At 39.8% G+C, this 13,376-nt stretch overlaps 1 long non-coding RNA gene across 1 annotated transcript; it reads right to left on the reverse strand.

Annotated features, from left to right (window-relative positions):
* Positions 1-803: 803 nt before the first annotated feature.
* On the reverse strand, positions 804-11,979 carry LOC148213616 (uncharacterized). Its single transcript, XR_015794239.1, has 3 exons — positions 11,903-11,979; positions 6,747-6,825; positions 804-5,506 (listed from the first exon to the last, which is right to left on the reverse strand). It is a non-coding gene; the product is annotated as an uncharacterized LOC148213616 (long non-coding RNA).
* Positions 11,980-13,376: the final 1,397 nt, after the last annotated feature.

Genomic DNA, 13,376 nt, shown 5'->3' on the forward strand with positions numbered 1-13,376 from the left:
ATACCCTGCTGATTTGTGAAAATATCATCCACCAAATAGTGATAGAAACAGGTATACTGGATCCAGGGTCTGCCATGAATTTGAAAGAGCTAGCTAGGAACTTCTAGCTGGAGTTAGCTGAAACAATGATTAGCCTTGTAGAGACGAGACATTAAGGCCAAGCTAAGCTGCCAAGCTAAGCCCATTGCCATGAGAAATTTTGCGTATATATAGGAAGCAGAGAAGGACTCCACTATCAAAACCAGTGCTGTTGATTTCAGAGTCAATGGAAGTCAGAGCATTACAAAAAAATTATGACTACTTTCATGTATGTATCTTGTCAAATGAACTCCCCCACCCCAGCCCATATACCATATTTTTAGGACAATAAGACGCCCCCATATACAAGACGACCCCCACTTTTCCAGCCCAAAATTAAAAAATCAATATTTTAAAGATAGTGCAGAACACATTTTTATTTAGTAATTAGTTAACATTGACCTGATACACTCGGTGGGAGGAGGTCCAAACCGTCTCTCTGCAGCTCTATTTCCAGGCTCTTTTGCTTAACTGATTACATTCAAGCACGAGTGAAACTGCCGATAGCTTGTCTCTGCAATCAGCCTTCCTCTAATTGGTTTGTTCAGCATCAGCTGACATCAGTTACATCAGGCTCGTGATTGGAGGAAGTCTGTTTGGGAGACAAGCTATTTCACTCGTGATTGGAGGCTAGCAATAGGAGGAAGCCTCTCTGCAGAAACAAAGTATGGGCAGTTTGGAACCGTGCGATTCTCGGCTGACTTCCTTGAATAAGACGCCCTTCAGTTTTTAGGGTAAGGATTTTAGAAAAAAGTATCGTCTTATAGTCGGAAAAATACGGTAGCTACAATAACTTTTTGTTGATGTGTGTTTTAACCTTTCCACTACTACTACTTTTTTTTTACAGTGTCAATGATGGTGACAGAAGCAAGATTTAAAAAGCTTAACATTCACAAAAAACTGCAAGCATTTGGATTTTGAGGGTTACTGGAAATACCCCATAATACTAAATTTGTAAGAGAAATTGACTGTAGGAAGATATTTTGTGAGACTGTCTTAAAATGAGTAGGTTTGTTTATAATGCAGTCTGCAAATTCTGTAAGGTTCCTTTCGGATGGGATGTTATGTTCAGCAAAAATATAGCCTAATGAATACTTGTGGTATTGCCGCACATTCCTCTATTTAGAAAGAAAGAAAATGTAACTTTCAAATTAAAGCAGAATCTTTTGTTTCACGACTACTGTAATTAGACTGTATGTGGGGAATACAAAGGATAAAGGGCCTATGCTAAAAAAAATAATGCTTGAACTATGTCTTTGAGTCTTAAACAGGGTGAACAGTTTTACATACAAATGTTTTCTTCCTGTTTTCTGCCCAGTATTTGTGTGTGCGTGTGTGTGTGTGTACCCAAATACAGTGTGTGCGTGTGCGCATGCGTGTGTGTATAAAACATTATTTTATTGTAATTTTATTTGATTATATTTAAATGGCTTTTCTGTTTTATTTTAAATGTGTTTCACGTACTTGACTGATTGTTTGATTATGTGCTATCAGGTTAGTGTTGACTCTTAGCGACCACATAGATAGATATTCTCCATGACCATCTGCCCCTAACCTGGTCTTTCATATCTTCCAATGGTGCACTCATCACCACTATAACTGAGTCCATCCACCTTGCTGCTGGTCATCCTCTTCTCCTGCTTCCTTCCATCTTTCCCAGCATTAGAGTCTTCTCCAGAGAACTAGGTCTTTGCATAATGGGTCACACATAGCACTCCATTTATTAGCTTCTTTATGCTCTGCTTGCCTTTTGGCAAATAAAATAAATATTATAAAGTGATTCTATGTCCTCTTGTACTAATTCCCTCTGAGAGAATTACATTTATCACTGTGCAACTTCTTATCATTTAGGAACAATACTTTGCAAATACATGCACAGTTTCACATAAAAAGATTCAAGTCATGATGATGACTTTGGACAAACATTGTTGAAAATGATACACCAACAGTTTTCTCCATGACACAAATTAAAACTCTGGGGACCAAAATCAAAACATTTCCCTTTAAGCTCTGATCCCTGTTTGCGTCAGTTCCTGCTTCCCCAAAGACCATAAGACATCATGATGGCATTTCTGTAATCTCACAATCCTAATGTATAATGGGAATTTTTTCATGATACATTTCATTTTGTTTCTTTTTCAGTTTCATACAATCAACTGGAAATTTGCATAATAATAATTGTCCAAGAATATTAATTTAAATTAGTACATTAATATAAGTAAGTGTATAAAGGTCCTTCCAAGACAGAAAGACAGATGCTTTAATTGCCCAATTGATCAGGTGTGTGAAGGAGCGCACACAGGTTCAATAACAACTATTCTTTACAAACCAACTATTAAAAGGCTGCTCGAAAAATTCTGAAGCTCTTTCAAACTACACAAACTGCAATGGGCCAAAAGATATTACTAACACACAGCACCCTTGAGCATGCATAAAATTCTGACCCCTTATTAAATGTGACCTTCTAATCAGTGAGGGGGAGTCTTTTCACAAAATGGACTCGCATCAACTGGTGGATGTAGAAAGTCCAGAGAAATTTTCTTCCACAACTGCTGAAAAAAGCAATGATCCACGTCATCCAAAACTGGCACTCGTGATTCTATAGGTGTAGTATGGGCATCAGCTCCAGAATGCTTTGTAAACAATGCTTCTGATGAGTAAAGTGTTGTCAACTCACTCTGTGAAGAATGATTCCTCAATTGATTAACATGGCAATATTATACAGGCCGATCTGTACCCTCAAATGTATGACACTGGATCTATGATCTCCATGGTAATGAAGGATTTCTTGCAAAAACCTCTTTGCTTAACATAAATGAATGGAAAGTAGGAGCTGAGAGAGCAGTAACCAGAGTGTGTTCCAGTTTGTTTTGTAAAACTTCATGAATGAGATGGTCAAGACAATTTCTTAGGTATCACCCCATAAATAACACAGTAGGATGGACTCCAGTTGAGTCAGAAACCAGCAAAGCCCAGGAAACTCAATCTCAGGAGCAGAAATGTTTTCCCCACTCTCAGATAAGCTTTTAAAAGGGTGAAGGTAGCTTCATTTTGCTTCCTTTTGCCTTCCATCCCAAGAGGATATAACATCTCTTCCCAGACAGGCTTCAACCCAGTAAGAAACCTGGTTGGAGAGTGAGGGGAAAAAAATAATCTGCTTCTTTTTATCCTTAGTCCTATTTCATTCTACCTGTATTGTGTATGTGTCTGTTTTGTATTCCTGCCTGGAAGATTAGCAGCTGAGTTAAAGCCTGCAGGATTTATGATACTTTCCCTTTATTTTATTGTCTTCCATTCTCAGTCAGTAACCTTAATCTACCTAATAACTTGCATTTCCTCTGAAATCAGTAGTTTTATTCTGAACAGGAAATTTAGCCCACCAGGCATCCTAACTACTCTGCTAGCCACAGAGAGATAAGAAAGCCAAGAACAGAAGTTTTCCACTCTTTCTCCTAAGTAACAATGCAGAGAAGAATTTTCTGATTGAGTGGATGGTGGCAGTGACTGGATAGACTTTCCCCAGGCTTGTGGAAGGGTTCAACAGTAGGGATTATGGGGAAAGTGCTTAGGGGCCCCTGATTGAGTAAGTCAACCACATTTCTGAATGTGTGTGTGCAAGTATATGCTCCATTACAGATCAGAATACAAATGGGATAAGTGTTATAACAAGGGTACCAGACATACATTTCCATGCTGATTTCTACAGCACTTGACAAGATTATCATTATTTATCATTCCATTGCATCCTTGAAGGCCCAGTTTTTTTTAAGGTGACAAATTCCTCTTACTAAGATTGGTATGAAACTCTTGGGAAGGCTTGTTGTAGCAAGTTTACAAACTACCTCAAGAACAACATCACCCACTTTATAAAGCTATTATAGAGATGCCCAAAGCATCATTTAGTCTGGTTTTACATGATATGGCCCTAGGACGTAAACACAATCAATCTGTATTGAAAGATGTGAATAGCTACCAGATCATGCTGGAAAAATCCAGACAATTGCTAGATGGCAGCAAACAGATGTAGAGAACTCTAACTGCCATCCAGTGGTAACCTGGAATTTGATAGCCCACAAATGGTAGCCCTAGATATCAATCAAGTGCTATGAGGGTTCAGTCAACCACTTGTTTTCTTCATCCTTCCTTATCTTGGCTGTTAAATATTAAACAAGAAGGGCTGGGTGAACAGATGCTGGGGATAACGTATGTCTCTTTATAGAAGAGAATGATTCCAGTTGCCTAGAAAGACAAGACTTTTGGGCCCTTGTTATGAAACCTTTTTTGGAGCCTGGAGATTTCAGCAGTTACCTCTTCTTATGGTAAAGTCTGGGAAAAACAGGACACTCAGCAGTAGGACTTTTGAATAAAATAGTTATCTAGATCCATATTAATCCAGGTTAAAATCCTGTTTTGTACTAAAAAAAAATGGTCATCTTGGTGTGGACAAATACTCATTGATGGTTCTCAGTCAGATGCAGCAAAGTGGAGTCTAAGCAACTTAGAATTACAACCAAAAAGGATCTATCAGGACTTTGGGGCAGGATATTAGGTGGAGTATTCTCTCATGAAGATTGTTCTAGATGCAGCAAAAGGGTGCAAACCACTTAAAGCTGGCAGAGCATGGTTTTCCAGTGGCTATTTTCCTGCAGGAAGTAACTCTGCTGGGCTCCTTAGAGGGTCCATGGCTACTTCTTTAGATTTTGTTTTAAAAACGGCACACAGGTGACATGTTCAATCCTAAATCTGAAGTTTTCTGGATTTTTTGCCTCAATTTCTTGGAAGTGAACATTTTTTATTGGGTTTTTTTTTAGGGGGACAAGCAACTTAGGTGTGTGGGAAGTGAGCAGAAACAGTGGTGGAGTGAGCACCTGTGCTACAATGGTTCCTTGGAGATCCCTGGAGATTGAAGATTTAGAGGAGTCAGAGACCAAGGACAGTGACAAGGGGAAAGAGAAGGAGCACTTTTCAGTCACTGTTCAGCTCTGGGACGGATACTGCATTGGTTACTGTAGCATTTGACTCCTGTTGGGTCCTGGAGGAAGGCTGTATGGCGTTCCTGGTCCTTTTAGACCTCTCATCAGCATTAAATAACATTAGCTATGGTATTCTTCTATACTGTCTAAGAGGGATGTGGATGAGTTGGCACTTTTCTACAGTGGTTTCACTCATACCTGGCCAGGTGGTTCCATCAGTAATGCTGGAGGAGAAATGGATGATCCACTGGCCGCTCCTTTATGGGGTGCCACAAGTCCCAGATTTCTCCCCAGATTTTCGACATCTATCTATTTGAAACTTCTCTGGAAGTTATCTAACAGTTTAGGGAGAGATATCATCAGAATGTTGATGATATCCAACTGTACATCTTCACCTCAGGTCAAGATGGAGTTGCAGTGGAAGTCCTTACCCAGAGCCTGGAGGCTGTGGAGATCTGGAAGAGAAGAAAAAGCTGAAATTGAACTCTTACAAGATATAAGTACTGTTTGTTCAAAATCTGCCCAGCCTGCTGTCAGTTCCTACATTAGCTCTGGATTGCACTGCCATGTAGGAGTCCAGGAATCTATGGCCAGGGAGCTTTTGCCCAGCTACAGCTGGTGTACCCATTGCTACCTTTTTTGGAGCAGAAAGCCTTGGTGAGAAAAGTCAGGCCCTCATCTCCCTGCAGTTAGATTACTTCAGTGCATTTTATACAGAGCTATCTTTGAAGATTAACCAGAAATTGCAATTGGCTATTTCAGAAGATGGCATTGGATAATTCAGATCAAATCAGTGGCTGCTGTGAGTTGGATCTTGCCACTAGGTTTAGTATTATCTCCCTCTTGCCTTAGCATCTATATTAAGCCACTGATGAGGACATCTGATGATCTGAAATAAAGGCAGTTAGTATGCTGATGGCACACAGACATGGGGGCATCACTTGAAAATGCTAAGGTGGACATGTAAGTACTAAGCTTCAGGACTTAACCCAGTTAAATAGCAATTCTCTTTATTAAAATAATTAGGAATAGCTATGAATCCAAGAGGAAAGTTTTGGAATACCATCCCTGATTATTAATAGTAAAAAAGAAAAAAAATCTCTTTACATTTCCAACATTCAGCAAAAGGTCCTTGGTAAATCACTACAGTGTAGATCAGAAAGATGAAATGGTCCCCAGAAGATCCAAACAGGGCCCTCAGATGGAACATGAAGGAGATTGTGAAGTGAATTTATAATAAAATGCACTATCTTTCAAAGCCAGTTATTGGGAAATGGGATCAATCTTTTAAACCATTAAAATAAAAAATCTCTTTGATCATTAAAACTTTATAGAAAGCTGCACAAATAGCTTCTCAGGAATTAGGCACAACATAAGCAGTAGAAGTTAACCTTAGAATCTTGCAAACAGAAAATAGATTAAAAGCAAAATGACACAAGATGAAAATGAGATGATTTGTTTAAATTTAAGGGGGAGTACCACAAACTTGAAAATCTTTGTCAACTCTTTAACTGGATAACAGAAATGGCATTACAAATGGAACTTACAGGAAAAGCTGCTGAAATTATTCATAGTTTGGTGTAATGGTTAAATTGTTAGACCAGGACCAAGGAGAGTTGGATACAAGGCCACCTGGACCATGGAAACTCATTGGGAGAGTTTTGGTCAGTCACGCTTTCTTAGCCCAACCCTCACCTCAGAGTCACTGTTGCAGGGATACAATGAAGGGAGATCCTCTTGGAAGCTATCTTGAACTTTGAGAGGTGAGAGATGCCTATAAAAATAAAACAATATAAAATAGGGACCCAAACAGATGCAGTAGTATTGCCTCCCCTCGTCTGAGGACATGATTGGCCTTTGCTAGATTTACTAGGAAGGAGGAGCTGATGGCAGTGTTGCAAAAACAAGCAGTTCTCACTTACAAAAATCTTCAGGACGAGGCTCTAAACACTCTAAGAGAGGAAAAAAAGGAATTCTAAAATGATGAGCCTACAGCAGGCTCATATCAACCATCTTCCCAGTGAAATTATCTTTAATCATAATCAAGCTGTGAGAACTCTGCTCTCTGTCATAACATCTTGCTGGCTTTTTGTCTATCTGTGTATCCATGCATCCATGAAGAAACCCAAACAAATAATTTTGTACTCACTTTGCTAAATTTGTGTTAAATATACAATGATTTGAGTTAGATACACAATGGTTCGAGTCAATTACACAATACTACTTATATAGTATTATACAATAATACTGTTCCGGCTTACATAAAAATTCAACTTAAGGACAGACCTTGGGACCGGTAGGCTGGGGACTACCTATACCATAATGAGAGTAGACTTAACTTAGATTCTCATTGATACTGGAATAAAATCCAGCAGAGAGGATTTTAGGGAGAAGAAGCTAAGTAGGCTAGCAGCTAAAGTTGATATAATGCATTGCGCAGTTCCAGTGGCTGTTGAAGATGGTTGACAGCTAAAGTAGCAGAGATGGACTTAGACAGCAACTGGGTTGTTGGGTTTAGCGTAGCACAGTATGAGCTGGCAAACCTAAGATGGATTTATTCATGGGGAAATGGGAAGATTGCTCTCCAAAATTGTTTGGACACTATCCAAAGAAGAATGCTGAAGAAGAAATTTAGCATGGGACAAATTACTAGCCAACAGAGATGGCATGGTAGAACGGTAGAAGGCAGAAGGAAGATAAGAAGATCCAAGATTTACTTGTCAGAGACCAGCTATAGTCAATAAGCATTGCTAGTCAATACAGCTTTAAGTCCATTCTTAATTCTAGCATGGTGACAGGTGCGTGCACATGAGGTGCAAACATATCTTAAGTAAATACTATAACCTGCTAAGAGATTCATGTTTAAAATGGCTTTGAGTTAGAAGTTAGACTGCTGAAGGAAAAATGCTCACTCTGTATGTTTACTTCTGGTGTCTAAAGCTGTCAATCTGGAGCTGCTCACTAAAATGCAAAACAAATAATTAGGAAAACAAAACTGTTTGCCTGAACTTGCATCTTACTGTCTTTTAAATGAATAAAATCAGAAAAAAACTAAAATATCTATGATTCTGTCTTTTTCAGTCAGATCCCAAAACCCATTTAAATGTCTCTATTTGAATAGTGGTGGCAGTAGTGGGATCTGGATTTAAGTGCAGTCCACATGTCTAGTTGGCTTCCAGTTATTTTTACCCACCCTGGGTAAGAGAGCCCCATACTCATATTCATACTAGGAGATGGGTAGGAGCCTTGATACTTCTATAAGCATGACTGAGGAACAACCCTCAGTCTGAGGATTGACTGAGAAACAACCCAAATCTAGGGGGGGAAATCCCATATTTAAGGGGGGGGGGTATCCTCATAGTTCCAATCCAAAAGACGAGGATAGAAATTGGGGAGTCACAAGCAGGAGATCCAGGTGTTAGACCAAGGAGGTTAAGCCCCATTCTAAAGGGCAGGGGGTGAGGAGACAACCCCACAGATACTTCTTGGACACTGTCACCATCTTTTCCTGAAGGGGAAGAGAATTTGAGACAGCTGGCATGAAAGCTGCTTAGGGAGCATAAAGAAGACAGAGAGGCTTTGCTCCAAGTGTAAATCATGGGGGTGCAGTTAATATCCCCTGGCAGATTAAAATCCATCCTTTAAAGAGTGAGGGGATTGAAAAGTTTTTTGTGAGCTGTGAAAGAACAGCCTGAGTTTATGAATGACCAGATGAACAGTGGGTCACAAAGCTTGCCCCTGCGCTCACTAGAAGGGGTTAAGAATGTGTAGCAGCCTTCCAGCGAGAGATGCAGATTACAACACTCTGAAACAAGTAATTCTGCAGCAAGATGATGTAACTCCACGTAGATACTGGCAGAAGTTCAGAGACTGTACTTAGGACTCTGCAGAGGTATTATAAAGTTATAAGCTCAATTATTGGGCTTATGTGTCCAATGGCCACAACCTGAGGTTTGAACTACTGAAGAAGGAGTATTGGAGGAAATCATTTGGAAATAGGTTTTGCAAGTAACGCCATCCTTAGTAAAAGGCAAAACTTGTATATGAACTGAAGAGAATCCAGGGTATCCATACCATTTTTAGTAGGTTTAGTTTCTCTTTCTCGCTGCTTTTTTTCCTTTTTGTTTTAGCATTTACAGATAACAATACAGCGGAGATTTGGCACTAAGCTCAAAGATCTATATTCTTTTTCAGACCATAAAAATAACTCAGTGTACTTTGTCTGGTATGGTCAATCTTTTATTAATGTTATACTGAGAACTGATTGTATAATTTTAGTAATTCTCTTTGTCCACTTGTTGCTATTACATTTTTTGAAATGTGAGGAAAATACATCTTTGGGTGAAGGAAGGAAGTTTTTAGAGGCCTCAGATGAATGGGATTGCCTTAATACAATTGAAATATAAAGGAATGTGCAGGCTGGTTGTAAAGAATTTATCCAACTGGTGTGAGCTGGGCTGGTTGTAAAAAGCCTCATGTCAAAGCCTGATCACAAACATCCCAATATACAAGCCATCTGCCTCGCAGTTTTCCTGACATTTGGCACCTTGAACTAACTTGTTTCTTCCTCTTAGTAAGGCTATTGTTTTCCTTGAAGATAGCAGACAAGAAGAGGGGCAAATACACAAGGCATCTGTCTCAAAGAAGGATGAGATAAGAAGGGGGCCAGAAAGCAACTTGAGATCTATTGCTTGCTGATGTATGCCTGCATCGTCACATGAATATGTATGTGTATGCATTCTTTTCCCCTTCCCCTTCTTGTAGAAGTGTATAAATATCAGGGTATCCATTTTGCATGCAGGGAATGTCTCCCACTAACCCTTGGTGGGGTCCCCGTCAATGCACACTTCTAACAAACACTGCAGTGAAGCCTTATTTTGCATTTGAGTCCTGTGTTTTGATTCCACAGAGATTATATCTTTGTTTTAAATAAATGCAATACAAATTTAAAAAGAGAGAAAAAGAACCCACCATACTTCTCTAGCTCTTTTTCATACTTCCCAGATCAAGCCCCCAACTTCCAATCTGTGTTGGTAGTAACTTGTCCCATGCTGCTTTTCCTATTCAGCACACTTCTTCAGATGGTGCTCAAACAATTCTTCTTGGCAATTTGTCCGCAAACTAATCCAGGCCAGGTTTACCAGCCCACATTGGGTTTACTAAAACCAACAACCCATCTCAAACAGCTAGAAGTTCATCTTAGTCATCTTCAGCATTAGCCACTATAGGACCTTTTGTTCTCCACAGAATCTTCCATGATCATCTTTTATTCCATATCTAATGCCAGCATGGCATCTGAGAGCAGCCCACTGCAGCCCCTCCCTGTCTTATGAAAGCCTTCTTATAAGAATTTAAGCCAGTGTTTCTAACCATGCCAGCTGGGGAATTCTGGGAGTTGAAACAACAGAATACAATCTGTTTTGCTCAGGTGTCTGCAGGGATACACGAAGAGCCAAATGAGATGCTGTTGCAGAGAGCAGGTTCATCATGCAAGTTTATAGCACTTCCACCAGATCTAGCAACAGTCTTTTAATCATAGAAGGTGAAACTGCCACAAGGAGCAGATCTGTTTCACAGAATGAATATCAGACTGAAATAATTTCACATAAATGGCTGACTGTAGTTGGCAAGAAACCAATTCATAAACAGCTGGGGTTACAACTAACCTACCTCCTCTTACACTTTGTTCCAGTACAAGAGAAAAGAAAAGAATGATATAAAATAGGTTACTGAAGTACAGTTATAAATATATTTGCTTCACTTAATTGCCTTTCCTTATTTCACCATGACATGTCCAAAACTTTCAAGACCACTTTGCCTTTCCAGGAGACTTGGCAGAGGAGTAGAGGCAATGGTTTAACTGCCTGTGACGACTGGGGAGTAGAACTGCTAATCAAAGGATGTCAACATCAGGTTATATTCCAGCAGGAGGGAACTAGAGGAGTGGGATGTAAGAGGCATAGGTGGAAGGAGGGGTCTGAGAGAGGTGCTCAGTCCACACCTGGGATTACCTCCCCCTGGCAGATAGTCAGGGTTGCAGATAATTTTAGGACCAGGGTAGAATAGTATTGATGGGATATAGATATTTTATAGAAATAAGTGAAGCTATTTTAAAACCCCCTTTTAAAGTTATATACCGTAATAAGTATAATAATAAAAATCAAGTTGTTTCTTTGTTAACCAAGTATCTGTGCTGTTCTATATCTTCCCCATGTTCCGCCAAGTTATGTTACCTTAGAGCAGTGTTGTCCAAACTTGGCCACTTTAAGATGAGTGGACTTCAACTCCCAGAATTCCCCAGCCAGCATGGCTGGCTGGGGAATTCTGGGAGTTGAAGTCCACTCATCTTAAAGTGGCCAAGTTTGGACAACACTGCCTTAGAGACTTAAAGTGGCCAAGTTTGGACAACACTGCCTTAGACACTTAAAGAATTTCTAAACCAGGAAAGTGGTTTAGTGGTGGCAGCAGAACAAAAAGATAAGAAAGGAAAAAGCCCCCAGAACAAGGAAGGGATGTAACACTGCCTTATATTCCAACGCTACTACAGAGGGTGAATGAGGAAGAGATCACAGAGATTCAATACTTAAAACTTAAATTGGTGTATTTATTAAATCTCAAAAATGTAGGCAAGCAATATGGAAAATAATAGTCTATACAGGTAGACCACATTTAGCAACTGCTTCAGACAGGAACCACTTGCAGTTATGACGGTGATGAAGTACCGTATTTTTCCGTCAATAAGACGCCCCCATGTACAAGACGGCCCCCACTTTTCCATCCCAAAATTAAGAAATTAATATTTTAAAGATAGTGCAGAACACATTTTTATTTAGTAATTAGGTAACATTGACCTGATACACTCGGTGGGAGGAGGTACAAACCGTCTCTCTGCAGCTCTATTTCCATGCTCTTTTGCATAACTGATTACATTCAATCACGAGTGAAACTGCCAATAGCTTGTCTCTGCAAACAGACTTCCTCCAATTGGTTTGTTCAGCATCAGCTGATGTCAGTTACATAAGGCTCGTGATTGGAAGAAGTTTGCAGAGTCAAGCTATTTCACTCATGATTGGAGGCTAGCAATAGGAGGAAGCCTGCTTGCAGAGACAAAGTATGGGCAGTTTTGCAACCACGTGGTTCTCTCCTCGGCTTACTTCCTTGAATAAGACACCCTTCAATTTTTAGCGTAAGGATTTTAGAAAAAAGTATCATCTTATAGTCGGAAAAATACGGTAATTTTGGAACCCATGCCTGCATTTACAACCTTTGCAGCATCTCTCTCTCAGTCACATGTTTGCCATTACAGTCAGTTCGTACACATTGTCCTGTGTCTGACCCATTTTTCCCCCTCTCGCAGAGCAGAGAGATTGCCTAAGCAAGCAATCTCTTCCTGAGCTGCTTTTCTCTGCAGCGTGTCCCTAAAAAGTGCTAACTGCAAGTTAACAAGGTCAGCTCTGTGACCTTCATTATTTGATTAGAACCCTCCACTGGCTCATGCTGCTGCCTGACACCGACCAGTGCATTCCTTTCAATATGTAGTCCCCCCTGTGTGCCTGCTTACTCTCTTGTAATCCCTTCCTCTCCAGTGAATATAAATACAAACACGAATTCTCTTTTTGCTAACTATCCCAGTGCTAGGGTAAGCATTCCCAAGGGTGGGGAGTGGGAAAAATGGGCTGTATAAGATTTGCCCTTTTACCCGACTTCCTCGTGAGTTGAGTTCTGGAAACGTCCCTGCCATTTGGGCTCACCTGGCTTTTTGGGGTTGTATCCTTCTAATGCCGTAAAGCAAAGGAAAGCTGAAGTAAAATTGTAAGCATAGCCGTGGTCACATGATTTTTCACTTGGCGACCGCTTTGCTTAATGACCACCTCCCAATTGTGATAGAAGACCACCTGTATATTATTTAAAGTTGGCTAAAATGAAAACAGCTTTGTAATGTAATGTAAGAGCTTTGGGGGACAATGTTAAAAAGATCAGGATAGGGTTTTTTTACTTAACAGGTATGAACTCTGATTGTCTTCCTGGAAGAACTACATAAAGTTAATGAACAGTTGCCAATCATTAAGGTTAGCTGGTTCTGAAAATGGTGCACAGGAGATCTTCACATATCAAATAGATGGCTATATTCTTAAAACAAGGATTTCGTTTGACTTTTCAAAAGTTAATATAAACAGCTTATACAAGGTTTAACAACCATATATTAATGGCAATATACTTACCTATAAATGCACAAAATTCCTTTCTCCAGAAAATGTTTAGAAAACATAATGTGTTTTCAACAGAAACTGTCATAGGGAGAGGCAATATCAGCTGGAATTCTAT

Source organism: Python bivittatus, unplaced genomic scaffold (genome assembly GCF_059951505.1).
Source record: "Python bivittatus isolate LINGU-HERP-01145 unplaced genomic scaffold, Pbiv_v1 ctg000960_np1212, whole genome shotgun sequence".
Lineage (NCBI taxonomy): Eukaryota > Metazoa > Chordata > Lepidosauria > Squamata > Pythonidae > Python > Python bivittatus.